Below are 16,658 nucleotides of genomic sequence, written 5' to 3'. Positions count from 1 at the left end.
AAGATGTCATCCAATGTCTATCTGTGAATGGCTTCTTCCATGCTGAGTTTTCAAGGATGAACAATGCTATTAAGTTATCACTAGTCCATTCAGCTTAACTGTTGAGTAATACATCACTAAACGCATAAGTCACATATTGCTTATCCACTTACAGTTAACAGACACTGGGTAGTTTCCACCTTTCCCCTACCCCCAGCTATTGTGAATAGTATACTAATGAGTATTGTTTTATGCTTTATAAAAACTGAACTTAATTTTGGGGAGTGCATTAGTTTTTAAAAGTGATACTACTTGTTATAATGTAATTTTCTCCTAAAATGTGTATGTCTTACAGTAAACCTGTGTGGTCCATCTGAGCTCATTTTGGATAAAATGTAAAGTTTAAATCTAGGTTCATTCATTCTCTCTCTCTCTCTCTCTCTCTCTCTCTCTCTCTCTCTCTCTCTCTCTCTCTCCTTCCCTCCCTCCCTCCTTCCTTCCCTCCCTCCTTAACTCCTCACAAGGATAGCAATTTACTTTAGTACCATCTGTTGAAAACTTACTCCTTTCTTCATTGTATTGCCTTGGCAGCTTGGCTAAAAGGTCAGTCAGATGTATGGGCAATAATCTGTTTTCAAGAGGCAGAGCAAGAATTTCTTGAGTTTGTAAGTTCAAGACCAGCCTGATCAACATAACAATATGCCTTACTGCCGCCTCCCACCAAATTGGCTATTCGTGAATCTATTTACAGATTCTCTACTTTTTCAGTGATCTACTGTTGACTGCTACACCTGTTAAATTTTTTTGTTTGTTCATTTTTTGAGACAGGATCTCACTGCATTGCTTTGGCCCTGCTGGTCGACCAGGTTTGGCCCTGCTGGTAGACCAGGTTTGCCTCCAATTCATGAGCTACATCTGCCTCTATCTTCCAAGGACAGGGATTAAAGGTGTGTGCCACCATGCCCAGCTGCAACTACCAAATCTTCAAATGGATAGTGGTTCTTCACATGTCATTCTCTTGTCTATTTTTTTTGCAATGCTGGGATTGAACCCAGGACCTTGGCCATACCAGGCAAGGACCTTACCACTGAGCTATGTCCCCAGTTTTGGTTTATCTGAGGCAGTGTCTTTCTTGCCCTATAGATCACACTGGCCTTGAACTCTTAATCCTCCTGCCTTTGTTTACTTCTCTTTGCTTAAAACACATTCTTTTAGCTATTCTAGCTTATTTGCCTCTTCAAAACTTAGTATGTTTCGGAATAATTTTGTCAACAGTCTATATTCATGAAAATAATTCCATCATTTTTTTTTCTAAGATAGGGTTCTCAGTAGGAAACCCAAATTGCCCTCGAATTCTCAATCTGGCTGCCTCAGCTTTCCAAGTGCTGTGATTACAGGAGTCATGCCACTGTGCTTGGCTTGCAGGACTTTCTCCAAGATTTTATTTTTAATCACATGTGTATGTGTTGGGGGTTACGTGTATGCACGGGTGGTTACCCTTGCAGCCCAGCAGCACCAGAGCCACCTAATGCTGGCGCTAAGAACTGAGCTCTGGTCCCCTAGAAAAGCAGCACGTGCTCTTAAGCACGGAGCCTCAGATCTGGGTACAAGTTATAGTAAACCTACCTGCTCATCACTTTGGGAAGAGCTAACATATTCACTACACCGAGACTTCAAATCCGAGTGCTTCTCTATTTGTACTGTTTCCTTTCTCTAGCCTCAGGTAGTTTTTACTACACAGGATTTATGCAGTTCCTGTACTTATTGTTTTATGTTTGCACCCAGTCATTCTTTTTCTTTTTCAGCAACTGTGCTTACAATTTTGGTTTCCATTATTTGTATATATTGGCTTTTCTATGATCACCTTTTTAAAAGTGGGTGCACACCACAAGACATGTGTGGTGAAAAGACAAGTCTGTTCTATGACAAAAAATATTTTAAAACATTACAATCTTAGTATTATAAAAGTGATGTTTTATGGGCTAGCAAGACAGTAAAGTACTTACACAGCCTTATGATGATGAGTTAGATCCTGGGATCCTACAAGGTGGCAAGAGAAAACTGAATCCAAAGAAGTGTCCTCCAGCCTTCACACAGACTTGTGTGCATACCTGCCTGTGCTTGTTCACACACAAGTGTATACACACAGGCACACACACACACACACACACACACTCAGGCACACACACACACATGAGCACACAATTTTTAGGAAATACTGTTGAGCGTGATAGCTCATGCTATAGCCCTACACTTTCGAAGATGGCGACAGGAGATGGCGACAGGAGATGAGTTAGAAAGGACACTTTCTAACTGTACAGGGACTTTGAGACCAACCTGGGCTACATAAGATGAAAAAAGAAAGGAAGGGAAGGAGGGAGGAAGGAAAGAAGATTACTGAAATGTATAAACTATGTTCACAACCTTACTAAAAGAAACCTTTAAATTTCAAAATATGAACAGGATTTATTTCTTGGTAGTGAAATTAAGAGTGTTTTTTTTTTTTTTGACTCCATATCTTCTCCCCAAAGCAATTTAATACAAAGTAGCAACAGTAACATAGTAACAGTAGTAAAGTCAAAATAACAAAGCTGCAGTGCCAGGGCCACCACTGTTTATTAGGTGATTATCTTGTACCAAATACAAATGTAAGCACTTTATACACACTATTTTCTTGGTTCATCCCATTATCTAGGTCAAGACAGAACCAAGATGGGGTTACAGCCCAGGGATCCACCTGGCTCTGTCTTCCCAGTGGTAGGATTAGGAACACAACTACAACACCCAGCTTTTTACATGGGGCTAGAGACGGACCTCAGGTCCCCATTCTCAAACAGAAACAAAGGATTAAAAACTTACTAGATAGCAGGTCTGTGGTAGCTATACCTTTAGTCACAGTACTCAGGAGGCAGAGGCAGGGGGAAGATCTCTGTGAGTTCCGGGCCAACCTGGTCTACAGAGTGAATTCCAGGACAGCCAGGACTACACAGAGAAACTCTGTCTTGGAAAACAACAACCTTTCTGGATAAGTATAAGTAATGAGCGGATGAGCCACACCAATCACCGATCCGATATTAATTATACAGATACTGGTCACCACACAGCTGCCTCTCAGGAATGACACAAGCAGACCAGGAGCTCTGGCAGCAGACAGGCAACAACACCTTCTTAGAATAAAGTAAAATGTAAGAACAGTGAGCTGGCTGGGAGGGTAAAGGTGCCTGGCACACAAGCTTGACTGAGTTCTATCCTCTGTGGAAGGAGAGAACCAGCTATTAAAAACTCCTCTGATGCGCGCGCACACACGCACACACACGCACACACGCTCACACACACACACTATAATAAACTGAATAAACAAACTAACAGAGGGAGTACTTCATCCATCCTGTTGTTTACAAATGTCCCAGCCTAAAATCCCCTTCAGCTGGTATTTTTAAAAATTTCTAAGTGTACTCAAGGGCATCACATGATTGTCACAGGAGATGGACACAAACACAGACACACACACAGTATGGATCAAATGTGGAGGTCAGAGGTCAACTTTGTGGAATCAGTTCTGTCCTTTCACCTTTGTGTTGGTTCCTGAGACTGAAGTCAGGTCCTCAGGTTTGTGCGGTCAGTGCCTTTACCCACTGAGTCATCTGCTGTCCACACTTTGTTTACTCCTTCCCTGTACCAAAGACACTTAGAGAATGGTCCCCAATCCAACAGCAGTACCTGAGAGCTTATCAGAAAGGTAAATCACTGGGCCTACCTATATCTGGTGAGAATCAGAAAAATCTAGGAAAGGCCCAACTACATGCTCTTGGGGAAACATTGCCCACTAATCTAAGAGCCCTACAGCTGCCAGATTAACTCTGATGAAAACATCTTTACCATATACTAAACTGGCAAAAAGGGCAGGTAAATCTCCACAACCCCCAGCCTGCACAATTCTAATGGTTATTAATTTTGCTGTCTGCATTTGCACCAGGCATCTGGCTCATCTTCCAACCATACCAGTAGGGACACTAAGTTAAATTTGGAGGTCTGCTTATGTTGGACACCCTGCATACAAAAACTTTAAGTATCTGTCTACTGGCTGCACATCTTTTTGATGAAGTCACACTTTCTTATTGATGCTCAAAATATACTGAAACCCCTATATCTGATCCCCTAGAATTGGAGCTATGGATGGTTATGAATCACTATCTGTGTAGCTGGGACTCAAACCTGCATCCTATGCAAAAATAGTAAGTACTCTTAACTGCCAAGCCATCTCTCCAGCCCCAATATTCCAATTCTAAAAGAGAAAAACTGTGGTACAGAAAAGGAGGAGAGCCAAATATCAAATCCTGTAGCATCAAAACAGGAAGTGATTTGCTTTAAAGAATAACTTGCTTCTATGGTTTTGCTGGCCGCAGCCCATGATCGATCTCTCTCTCTCTCTCTCTCTCTCTCTCTCTCTCTCTCTCTCTCTCTCTCTCTCTCTGGCTCTGCTCACTCCCATGACCTTCCTTGGAGATATTCCAGGTTCTTGGCATCTCTGACTTCCTGGGGTCTCCACTGCATGTCTAGCTCCACTCACAGCTATATTCACTGCACCTCAAGGACAACCCATGGGGATCCTGACCCTGACATACATTTTGGTCTTTTCAGCTTTTGATGATGACCAGAGTTCAGTCCCTGGGATCCACATGGTGAAAAGTGAGAACTGATTCCCACAAACTGTCCTCTGATTTCCATGACCAAAACAGACAAAATAAATAAACAAAAGAAAAAATTCAGGTGGAAACCTCCACTACCCTTGTAACTCATATTCTACATTCCTGAAAAACTGTATCAAATGGGTATTAGCATGTGATCTGCCAACTCAAGCACTAGGGCCCCTCAAACCATGGCTGCCGTGACCTCTGAGTGCCAGGGGACTGAGCCCAAGTAAAACTCTAGGCAGTGCTGTGCAGTAGGCATCCCAGCGCTCTCTTCTCAAATGAGCTGAAACCTTGGCATGCTTGAGCGTGATGCTACAGGTGGACTCTGGCCAGCTTCTGAGACGCTCTCACTGCACCTTTGCTACTGCTTTGCTGCAGAGTGTTGTATCTGGCTTCTTTAGCAGTCCTAACTGCTGCACCAGCCAAGCTCTCCTGCTACTGCAAGGTCTTAAACCCCTCAGTTCTGCCTTACCCTCCCACCACGTGCCACTATAAACCACCCCAGCTGAATTCTGCAGTACCTTGAGACTCCCTCACCAGATAAACTGATCTTATTACCTTGGAAAAATTCTAATTTTTTCTTTGACAATTTCATATATGTATATAATACATCCATGGCCACACTCCTCTCCCAAACCCCACACCTATCAACCCCATCTTGCCTCTGCCTTCTTCATTTTTTGAGGCAGCATTTCATATAGTCCAGAATAGCCTCATATGTACCTTAATAGCCTTGCTATGTACCTGATAGGCATTTGCCACCATACTCAATGTATGCAGTGTTTGGGATCAAATCTAGGACTTTGGGCATGCTAGGCAAGTAATCAACAATCTCAGTTAATCTCCCACCACGAATCTACCATCCTTTAAAAAAAAAAGTATTTATTTACTTTATGTATGTGGGTACATGGCTGCTGCATTCAGACACACTAGAAGAGGGCATCAGATCCCATTACAGATGGTTGTGAGCCACCATGTGGTTGCTGGGAATTGAACTCAGGACCTCTAGAAGAGCAGTCAATGTGCTTTTAACCACTGAGCCATCTCTCCAGCCAGAATCTATCATCCTTAAACTTAGTCTCACAAAACTCTCAGACTCAGACAAAACACAGATACTTTCTTTTCTTCTTCTGGTACAAAGATGGAACCTAAGAACCACAACACTAGATCACTAAGCCAATCCCCAGTCCTCTCTTAACATATTTAAAAAACTTGAGACAGAATCTCAGTAAGTTGCCTAGGCAGGCAATGAACTTGCCATCCTCCTGCCTCAGCCTTCCTCAGGAGATGGGACTACAAGCCTGCACCAGTCTAGATAAAATGTAGACTTTTTCTGCTAGAATGCGGCATGAGTGACTTCTAGTTTAATTTCAACAGAATGCTCGCTCCCACCCCAAATCTCTCAGCGCAGTCCTTACTGCCCATATTTCTACAGCATTCTGTCTGCGCTCCTACCAGAATCAGCAGCCAGGTTCTGTAGACAGCACTATAGGACTTCCCTAGCTCACAGCTAGCTCCAAAACTTGTTTTTTTTTTTTTTGTTTGTTTTGTTTTGGGACAGTTTCTGTATATCCCTGGCTATCCTGGAACTCACTCTATAGACCAGGCTGACCTCAAACTCAAAGACCCACCTGCCTCTGGGATTCTGGGATTAAAGGCGTGTGTCACCATGATTCCCAGTTCTCCAAGCTTGTTTAAGCTCCTGCATATCAGTACCAAAGGGTTCAGACCCAGACAGCCTGGTGTCACAGCAACTATGTTTAAGTAACAGGAAAAATGGGTCCCAGAAAAATGAGGTTGTGACAAAATGGACATAAACGAATCATTTATTTTTGCTCAGTTTCAGAGGCCTTAGTCTGGAATGTCAGAAAAGGAACGAAGGAGCAATGTAGCTTCATCATGTTGACGGAGAAGCAGATAGAGAGAAAATGCCCGAAATAGCAGGCTTTCTCCTTTCTCCTTGGATTCAGTTTGGACCCTGTCTACCCCAGGCCAGCCCCTAGTTAATCCTCTCTGGAAATAAACCTCACAGACACAGACAGAGGTGTTTTACTAATCCAGGTGCCTGCCTCACTCCAAATGAACAAGATGAGCCCATCCCTAATCATATAACTGAAAAGGAAAGGGTATTTTTGTTGTTTCTTTGCATTTTTATTATTGTAGATGTTGTTACATCTCTAGAAAATCCAATAAGATCAATTGAAAATCTTTTACAGTTGATAAAAGAACCACATAAGTCAGTGAGAACTGACATGTAGGAAGTCCACATCAGAACTGGCAAGATGATTCAGCAGGTGTGAGTGCTTGCCACTAAGCCGATGACCTGAGATGGCTTTCCCCTGGGGAAAAGAGATAAATTGTCCTCTGACCTACCTACACTCAGCAATGGTAGCACATTGGGTGAGCACACACACAATAAATCAGAAAATTTTACAAATAAATCGATGCTTTCACATCTATCATGAATAAGCAGAAGATATAAATAATTCAAAATACTAAAAAAGCAAAACACAAAGATCTTTCTGTTTCTCTACGGAACATAAGAGACTTGAACAAAGAGAAAAACCATGCCCTACTCTCAGTAAGGAAGTATCACAAGAAGATCACACACGAGATGTGGTTGGTGGTGCACACCTGGAGCTCCTGTCTCACAGACTGAGGCGTTGGACAGAGGCCAGTCTGGTCTCCACAGAGAATTCCAGGCCAGCCATCACTGCATAGTGAGGCACTGTCTCAAAAGAAATTATTCTTCCTACATTAACCTAAAAATATAACATAGACCCACTAAAACATGGAGGATTTGGCCAGGTGGGGGTAGTGCACACTTTTAATCTCAGCATTTGGAAGGCAGAGGAAAGTGGATCCCTGAATTCCAGAATGAATTCATAGACAGCCAGGGCTACAGAGGGAAACCATGTCTGATGTGTTTATAAAAAGATCTGGAATATGTTCTATGGGTGTGTGGTGAGGTATGGGGAAGGGGATGTCTCAGTGGGCCCATGCCGAGGCATCCCTTCCCCCTGAGGGACCAGCCACACAACCTTATAGTATAGAATACAGTTTATTCCGGGCATGGGGAGGAGAGTTAAGAGGGTAATAGAGGCAGAGAGAGAGACAGAGACAGAGATGCCAAGAGACAGAGAGAGACAGAGGAAGAAGTAGAAGCTGGCCATGAGCACGTGGGGTGAGGGGACAAAGGGATCAAGAGATCAAGAGTGCAAGAGAGCAAGAGAGAGAGGGGGCAAGCAGCCCCTTTTATAGTGGGCCAGGTCTACCTGGCTATTGCCAGGTAACTGTGGGGAGGAGCATACCTGGCTGTTGTTGTGGGGGTGGAGCTTAGACAGAATGCTAACAATGTCTCAAAAACACACACATGTAAAATAAAATAAAAAATATATGGTTTAATTTTTAAAACATTTTTTTAGATTCACTTAGTTAATTTTATGTGTATGAGTGTTTTGTCTGCATGTATGTATATACGACTAAATTTATCAAATAGCAAAACAGAGTAGTTAAAAGTGGGTATTAACACATAAATATTCAGATTTCTGTAACAGAACAAAAACTCTGTCAACAGACCCACAAGTACATGTGGCAAAGTATACCATATATAGAACATGATGAGAAATTTAAAGCAATTGAGAGAAAGGTGTTCAACAACAGGTATTCTGCAAATGGATGCATATCTGAAAAAAAATAAGTTCAAACTATATTTCACACTAAAATAAACCCCAAATGTATAACAGGTATAAAGGCAAAAATATATAAAATACCTAATGATAATTTTAAATATAAATCTACAAGACAGGTCTAGCAAGATGGCTCAGTGGGTAAGACACTTGCCTGATGACCCAAGTCTGATTCCCCAGAACAAACTTTAAAGATAGAAGGAAGCCAGGCCATGGTGGTGCAGACCTTTAATTCCAGCACTTAGAAGACAGAGGCAGGTGATGTCTGTGAGTTCAAGGCCAGCTTGGTTTACATAATGAGTTCTAGGCCAGCCAAGGCTACACAAAGAAACCCTAATTCAAAAAAAATTCTCTGTGTTTGTCTGTATATGCATAAAATACCCCTGAATGGACACATGAGAAAGGCATTCTGTCACTGGGAGAAGATCTGTGACAGGAGCAGAACAGAAGGAACACTTTCCTGTGAACACCTTTACAACTTTTAAATTTTATATTCTGTAAATAAATTTCTGCATTTTAAAAGCTAAAATTATAAACTAATGAAGGAAGCTTTCCTGTGGGTGCAGCAGCCTCTGCCTGAGCTTCTGTGGCTGGATTTCCAGCTCCAGGTGCTTCTAGATGCTCTCAGCACCCTTTCCTGCCTGCAGTCCCTTGAGGAAGAAGGTCATGGCCGAGGCACCTTGTGTTCCCTGGATGCACCTGGTACCTGTTTTGGACTAAGGTGGAAAGTCACTGCAGCTTTGTACACTGAGCTAAACTAGTCCACCAGTGCAAACAATTAATCTTCAGGGGGAAAAAAGTTGTATTTTTGTTTTAAGTTATTTTGCAAAGCAGCAATGCTCAGGGCAAGAAATTTAGCTTCTCTAAGCATCAAAAGTAGGCAAATGAACTGGAGGAATTTTCAAGAGACCAAGCTAACTGTACTAAAAATAGAAAGGAATTTTCTTTCATTTCAGTTAATGAAAGAAATGGATTTGAGGGACGCTGAAGCACAAGCACTAAAGGGGACGATTTCCCACGTTCTAGAGTCATTGTTCGGATGAACAGCAACACCTCCATTAAAGGAAGAACCAATCATACTCATTGATTGTGATGGTTGTCACAGCCACATACATCATCTCCACAATCAAGTAACAACAAGGGTCCATTTTTACTCCTTTGAGACCTAATCGAGAATTATTAGTAAGATGATTGAACTGATTTATCACTGCTAATATGAGGAAAAACTCTCATTTTTAAATGTTCGCTTAAATGTATATGTGTGTATCTGCATGTGTGTATGAGGACATGTATTCAGGTGCCCAAGGAACAAAGGAGGTTCAATGTCCAACCCCCTGGAATTGGAGTACTTGTGACTGCCTGATGTGGATACCACATCAGAACTGAACTCTGACCCTCTGCAAGAGCAACAAGTACTCTTAAGCACTGAGTGGTCTCTCTAGCTCCCAGAAAACCTATTTCAAAGCCAGAAAAATCACCCAGCAGGACCCTTACGGGTGCCTCAGCCTGAGCTTGTGCTAGCAGAAGCAAGGCCAGGACCTGCACTCCTGCTGTTAGCCACATACCAGTATCATCAAGGCCACAAGCTGGAGTCCTCTTGCCTGACTTCCTGCTGGTAATGCGTTCTGATGGAAGACACCAAGACTCCAGACAACCTAATACATATAACCTTATATAACCTAATCCCCCAAATGGAAGATGGGATGAGCCTTTGAGATTACCATTCAAGATTCCTTACTACAAATGCTGCGTGGAAGGAAAGGTTCCATTCTAACCACAAAGAGCTGTCTCTGAGTGGAGAGTGACTCAGAAGACACAAAGCAGCAGCTCACCTTCGACCCTTTTCTAGGGGCTGGAGTCCTCAAAGCACTCAGTAACACCACGGCAGAGAACAGTGGCCCTTCCAATAACATCTGTTTGAGAAGACTCCATGCACAGTGGCCCTTCCAATAACATCTGTATAAGAAGACTCCATGCACAGTGGCCCTTCCAATAATATCTGTATGAGAAGACTCCATGCACAGTGGCCCTTTCAATAACAGCTGTATGAGAAAGACTCCATGCCCAGTGGCCCTTTCAATAACATCTGTATGAGAAGACTCCATGCCCAGTGGCCCTTTCAATAACACCCTTATGAGAAGACTCCATGCCCAGTGGCGCTTCTAATAATATCTGTATGAGAAGACTCCATACACAGTGGCCCTTCGAATAACATCTGTATGAGAAGACTCCATGCCCAGTGGCCCCTCAAATAACACCCGTATGAGAAGACTCCACACCTGCAACTCTTTCTTGCCCAGCTGCCCATGTTTCCCATTCCATTCGCTGCTAAGTCCAAACCAGGTTTCAAAACTTCTGTACTCTTTTCTTGTTTTGGTTTTCACATGTGTGGTATACATGTGTGTATACTTGTTTTGTATATGTGCACACGTGTATGGATGGGTGTGCATGTGAAAGCCTGTAGTTGCCAATCATTCTCAATTGATTTTTCCACCTTATTTATTGAGCCAGGGTCCCTTAATCAAATCCAGAGCTCGCTAACTGGCTAGTCTTCCTAACCTCATCTTGGTCTTCCAAGGCTGGAATAATAAGTAGTGGCCATATCTTAACTGCTGAACTATATTTCCAACCCTTTCTTCTATGCACAAGGAGGCAAAGAGTGGTGGGCTAACTATGAAGACACATCCCAAGATGTAATACATCTGTAACTTGTATTTCCTAGTCTCCATCCCCAGCACAGAAACTTCACCAGGCTTATAGATTTTCTTTCTTTTTCTTTTTTTTTTTTTTTTTTTTTTTGGTTTTTCGAGACAGGGTTTCTCTGTGTAGCCCTGGCTGTCCTGAAACTCACTTGGTAGACCAGGCTGGCCTCGAACTCAGAAATCGGCCTGCCTCTGCCTCCCAAGTGCTGGGATTAAAAGCGTGCGCCACCACCGCCTGGCTACAGATTTTCTTTGTAAAATTTACTTTTACTTCTTTTTATTTTACTATTGTTATTTTTTTGGTTTTTTACAACAGGGTTTCTCTGTGTAGCCTTGGCTGTCCTGGAACTCACTCTGTAAACCAGGCTGACTCTGACCTCACAGAGACCCACCTACCTCTGCCTCCCATGTGCTGGAATTAAAGGCTTGTGCTACCACTACCCAGCTACTTTCTTTTATGTACTATTATTGGACATTGGGGTTCATGTGTGTGTGTGTGTGTGTGTGTGTGTGTGTACTAGTGTGCACGTGCATGCACATGCACTGCCCATACCATGGCACCCACGTGAAGGTCAGAGGACAACTCTACAAAGTCAGTTCTCTTGCTTTACTTTTAGGTGGAGTCTGGGGTCAACCTCAGGTCACCAGATTTGTGGGTGGGGGACAAGTGCTTTTACTCTCTGAGCCCTCTTCTAGAACCTTTATTTCATTAACTTTTTTTAGAATTTTTTTTTTTTTTGAGACAAGTATGCCTTTAATCCCAACACTCAGGAAACACAGACATGCAGACCCCTGAGTTCAAGACCAGCCAGGTCTACAGAGCAAGTTCCAGGACAGCCAGGGTTACAGAGAGAAATCCTGTATCAAAGAACTAAGCAAAACAAAATTTCTTATTTTTAACTGTGAATACATAGGGGAAAAGACACATGAATTCCATACCTGTGGAACCTATCTAGAAGAAGGCACTGGATCCCCTGGAGCTGAAGTCATAGGGAGTTACGAGCCACTATATGGGTGCAAGAATTAAACTCAGGTCCTTTTCAAGAACACAGGACAAAAAAAAAAAAATTGGAGAAAATATCTGTAAATTATTTATCTAGCAGAGGATTAACAACTAGAATATATAAAAAACCTTTTATGACCCAACAAGAGAAATCCACACAGTTCAAAGCCACACAAAGAGGCTGCAGGGCTATGTCAGTAGCTAAGAGTGTGAGAGTGTGAACTGCTGAGTTCCCCGGGCTCACACTAGACAGCTTACAAACCTGTAACTCCAGCTCCAGCTTCTAGCCTCCTTTAGCCTCCACACTATGAGAACACACCCACATACAGACACAAACACCTACATGGAATTAAAAATAGTGTAAATAAACCTAGGAGGTGGAGCCGTGGGCCAGCAGTTGAGAGCACTGGCTGCTCTTGTAGAAGACCCAGGTGTGTTTCCAGCACCCACACGACAGCTCTCAACCATCTGTCACTCCAGTTCCTGAAGATACGACAGCCACTCTGCCTCCTTGGGCACTGCATGTATGTAGTACATACAGGGAATATACCCATATACATAAAAATTACACATTTTAGCACCTAAAGGGGATCCTGGAACCAATCTCCTATGGATGCTGACAGACAACTGTATATCCAAATAGCATGCAAAGAATATACAATAAACTAAAAGTAAGAATTCAACGATCTATCTGTACACTTGTGTTGCTCCTGATGGTTAGCTCTTGATTACGACTAACTGTACACTTGTATGCCTGATGGCATCATTCCTAAGAGCCAAAAGGTAGAAACAGCTCCAATCTTCGTTGAAAGGTAGATTTTTTTTTTTTTTTTTTTTTTTTTTTTTTTTTTTTTTTTTTTTTTTTTTGAGACAGGGTTTCTCTGTGAAGCCCTTGCTGTCCTGGAACTCACTCTGTAGACCAGGCTAGCCTCGAACTCAGAAATCCACCTGCCTCTGCCTCCCAAGTGCTGGGATTAAAGGCGTGCACCACCACCACCTGGCGATAGATTTCTTTTAAAATGGAAATATACAGCAGCATCTTTAATCCCAGCACTTGGGAAACAGAGGCAGGTGAATCTCTGAGTTCAAGGCCAGCCTGGTCTACAAGTTCCAGGAGAGCACAGGCTATAAATAAAAACCCTTGAAAACAATCTGAGACAGGAATAAAATGTAATAAACAATACATGAGTGAACCTTCAAAACAAGGTGAAAGGAACCAGACAGGAAAGAAATACGTGGGGCTAGAGAGAAGGCCCTGCAGTTAAAGGCACTTGCTCTTGCAGACTACCAGGGTTTGGTTTCCAACACAGGTTGTTCACAACCATTCCTAATTCCAGTTCCAGGGGATCTGACACCCTCTTCTGACCTCTGAGGGCACCAGCATAATATGGTACACATACAAACATGCCAGCAAAACACTCAAACACATAAAACAAAGTAAACTAATCTAAAAAGTATAATTACAATTCCCTTCAGATGAGAGAACTTATCACAAGCAAACTCACAGAAACAAAGTACAGCAGAGGTTGCCAGCAGTTGACGGCATGGGAAATACGGACTGTTTAATAGGGACAGTTTCTGTGTACAATAATTAAGAAGTTTTGGAAATGTGTAATAAGGGCAGCTATACAACAGTGTGAGTACATTTAATATCCCTGACTGCTCTATTTAATCATTAAAATTGTAAATTTTATGTTATGTATTATTTTCCACAAATTAAAAAAAATTAAAAATTAGCAAAGTCTAACAAGCTGTGTGGGGAAGAAGGAGGAGATGAGAGCCCTGCTGCACCGAGATGCACCATCTTGGTCTCAGCTCCGTGACACAGGCTGCTTCCTCCACTCGTGCCACCTCCTCTACCCCCTCCCACTTGCTAACAGAACAATAGAGAGACTATGAAGCCAGGGGGCACATCTGGAGGAAAACACGGACTGTTGTCAGGCAAACAAGTTTGCACACAGGCACAGCCCCTAACTGGGCTGTTTTCTCCAGTGAGAAAACTTGCCTGAAATTTACTCACAGAGGAGTTGACACTCTCGTCTCACCTGTTCATTATGGATGGAACTTTAGAGAAGCTAACACTGGAGCCCAATTGCCCAAGCCTTGAAATATTCAATAAATATTACCCACAAGTGTCACTTTAGGTGGCTAAAGTCACCTGGATCTCATTTCCTTAGCAAACTGAGGACAGTAGTAAGTTACAGGGTCAGGAGCTCATGTGGCAAATCATGGTTTGGAGGCCAGATCCTCCGTGTACATGCTGGATGACCCTGGAAACTGGTTCAATGAGAAAGACAACAAAAACCACACATACAGTACTTGTCGCCGTCAACAAATGGGATACAGTCAGAGTAAGCAAACAGCACATGAACCGAAGATCCTTCTAGGCTCCCTGAGTCACACTCATCTGAAGTGATCTTGAATTGTGGCAACCCTAACCACCCACATTAACAAACACAAACGTCCAGCAGGCATGGTTCCTTTCTCAACTGGACAGTTGGGCAGCTTACATATGACTTCAGGCAAATCACAATTTGTATGATTCTGTGTTCTAGCCACAAACTAAGAATAAAGTTTTTGTCTCCACCTCAGGATAGTAATCTAAACTGGTGGTAGGGTTCCCAGACCAGTAACTACAAAGCACATCTGGAGAGGTACTTTCTCTCCCCGCACCTAACCCCATGCCACAGTAATGAGAGAGAGAGAGAGAGAGAGAGAGAGAGAGAGAGAGAATATGAGAATTCAACAACAAAGGAGTTTCAAGTAAGTGAAAACCAGCTCTTCCATTTCAACTTATGAGCAAAGAATGAGTGCTGAGCAAAGCAGTTGCACACACCTCTGTTATCCCACATATTCAGGAAACTGAGGCAGGAGGATGAAACTTTGTGGTCAGCCTGGGCAACGAAGCCCAACTCAAAATAAAAAGCCGCAGGTGTTGCTCAGTGGTAGACCAATGCCCTAGGCACATTTCCCCAAGTAATTTAATAATGAGTATAGACATAATGTTTACACTTGTATATGCTGTTGGTTGGTTTAAAGAAAAAAAATGTGCCAAGCAAAAATGCTGCAAATATATAAAAACACTTTAGATCTGAAATACATTAACATATACTTAATTAACATACAATCTTCATTTAAGCATCACTCAGGCTACACCTAAAATGCATTCAGCACTAACTAGACATACTTGATCCTGACTCTAATAAAAGCTTCAGTGTTTAGCACACCTTGAGATGGCAGCACGCTGCATGATCGAACTCTACAAATGCACCCAAAGATAACATCATTAAAGACTGTTCCTACGTCGACTTCACAAGAATTATTGCAAGATCACCAGAGAGTTATTCATCAGTTCTGTCACCATAAAAGATGAAGTAAATACGCTAAAATAGGGGAGACTACTGTCAGAACCCCACTCCCACCCCACACCTGCCGCGTCAGTGGCTCGATGCCCTCTTCATCGCCTCCATCTGCACAACTTTCTGTGATGCAGTGTGGACCCGGAGCTCCCTGCAGCTAGCGCTATCACATTATAACCCTGATGCAACAAAACCACCTGGAAGTAAACACGAGCAACATAAGCGAGCAAAGTTTAGGTTTAAGCAACACATAAAACCAGAAACCGAGCACGCCCAGGAGAGAGTCTACATGTTGCCTGGCTATCGGATCTTCGGAAAGAGGCAAGACTGAGTCATAGGGTCTAGCCCTCACCCTGGAAACCCCAGACAACCCCGAAACAGGTTCCAGCGGCGAGGCTGCCTGAGCTCACGGATCCTGAACCCATCGCTACCCAGGCCCGGGCGGGGGCGCGGTCGGAAGGGGACCCGCGACCGTCCAGCCCCCGCTCCTGACTGCAGTCTCCCGAGCCGCCCTCGGGCTGCTGGACAGCGCCCACGCCCGCGCGCCCCTGCCCGGGCTCGCCCGCATCCCGGAACTCCCGGGCACGAGCGGCGCGAGGCCGGCGCCGGGGCCCTGCCGCACCGTGGAGACGCGCGCTGAGTACCTGTGGCGGCGAGGCAGCTCCCGGGCGGCGGCGACGGAGCGGCGGAGAGCGGCCTGCACGCTCCCGGCCCGAGGTCCGGTGTTTGGAGCCCGCCCTCTCCCTCCGGGCCGGCCGGCGCCCGCGCAGCTCCCCGCCCCTTCACCTCTCAACTCCTACCTTTCCCCTCCCGCTCCGCCGCCCTCCACACGTGCTCCCAGCGGCGTGCGCATGCGTAGTCTAGCATTGCCAGCGGCTCGGGCTCGCCCCCTGGTGGTTCCCTGCCACACAACTGCGGGAGGAAGTACTGGAGCTGCCCGTGACCTGGAAAAAGGTGGCTAGTAGCACTTAAAGAGTTTTGACAGGAGCACGTCCCGTCCCGGAAAGTGATCAAGAACAAGAACATACACAAGAGCTCATGTTCCACGCTTTATAATGCCAAAGGATTAGAAGCGGGACTGGGTGTACGGCTCGGTGGTAGAGCACTTGCCTGGGACTCTCGGAGCACTGGGTTAGATTCACAGCCGCATCAAAAAGAAAGCAAACGGGGAATTAGAAGCAACTGAGTTAAGTAGCAAATCTATGCAGTTAATGAGTTAGGTATAGAAGCTT

At 43.9% G+C, this 16,658-nt stretch overlaps 1 protein-coding gene across 1 annotated transcript in view; it reads right to left on the bottom strand.

Annotated features, from left to right (window-relative positions):
* Scap (SREBF chaperone) overlaps positions 1-16,257 on the bottom strand; it is a 55,976-nt gene extending 39,719 nt beyond the window's left edge. Inside the window, exon 1 of the mRNA XM_034483840.2 lies at positions 16,071-16,257. The gene's annotated coding sequence lies outside the window, so the exon portion shown is untranslated. The remainder of the gene's footprint in view (positions 1-16,070) is intronic.
* Positions 16,258-16,658: the final 401 nt, after the last annotated feature.

This window comes from Arvicanthis niloticus, chromosome 21, assembly GCF_011762505.2.
Source record: "Arvicanthis niloticus isolate mArvNil1 chromosome 21, mArvNil1.pat.X, whole genome shotgun sequence".
In the NCBI taxonomy this organism is placed as follows: Eukaryota; Metazoa; Chordata; class Mammalia; order Rodentia; family Muridae; genus Arvicanthis; species Arvicanthis niloticus.
The sequence above is the reverse complement of the archived record's forward strand: the minus strand, read 5'-3'. Positions and strand labels throughout refer to the sequence as shown.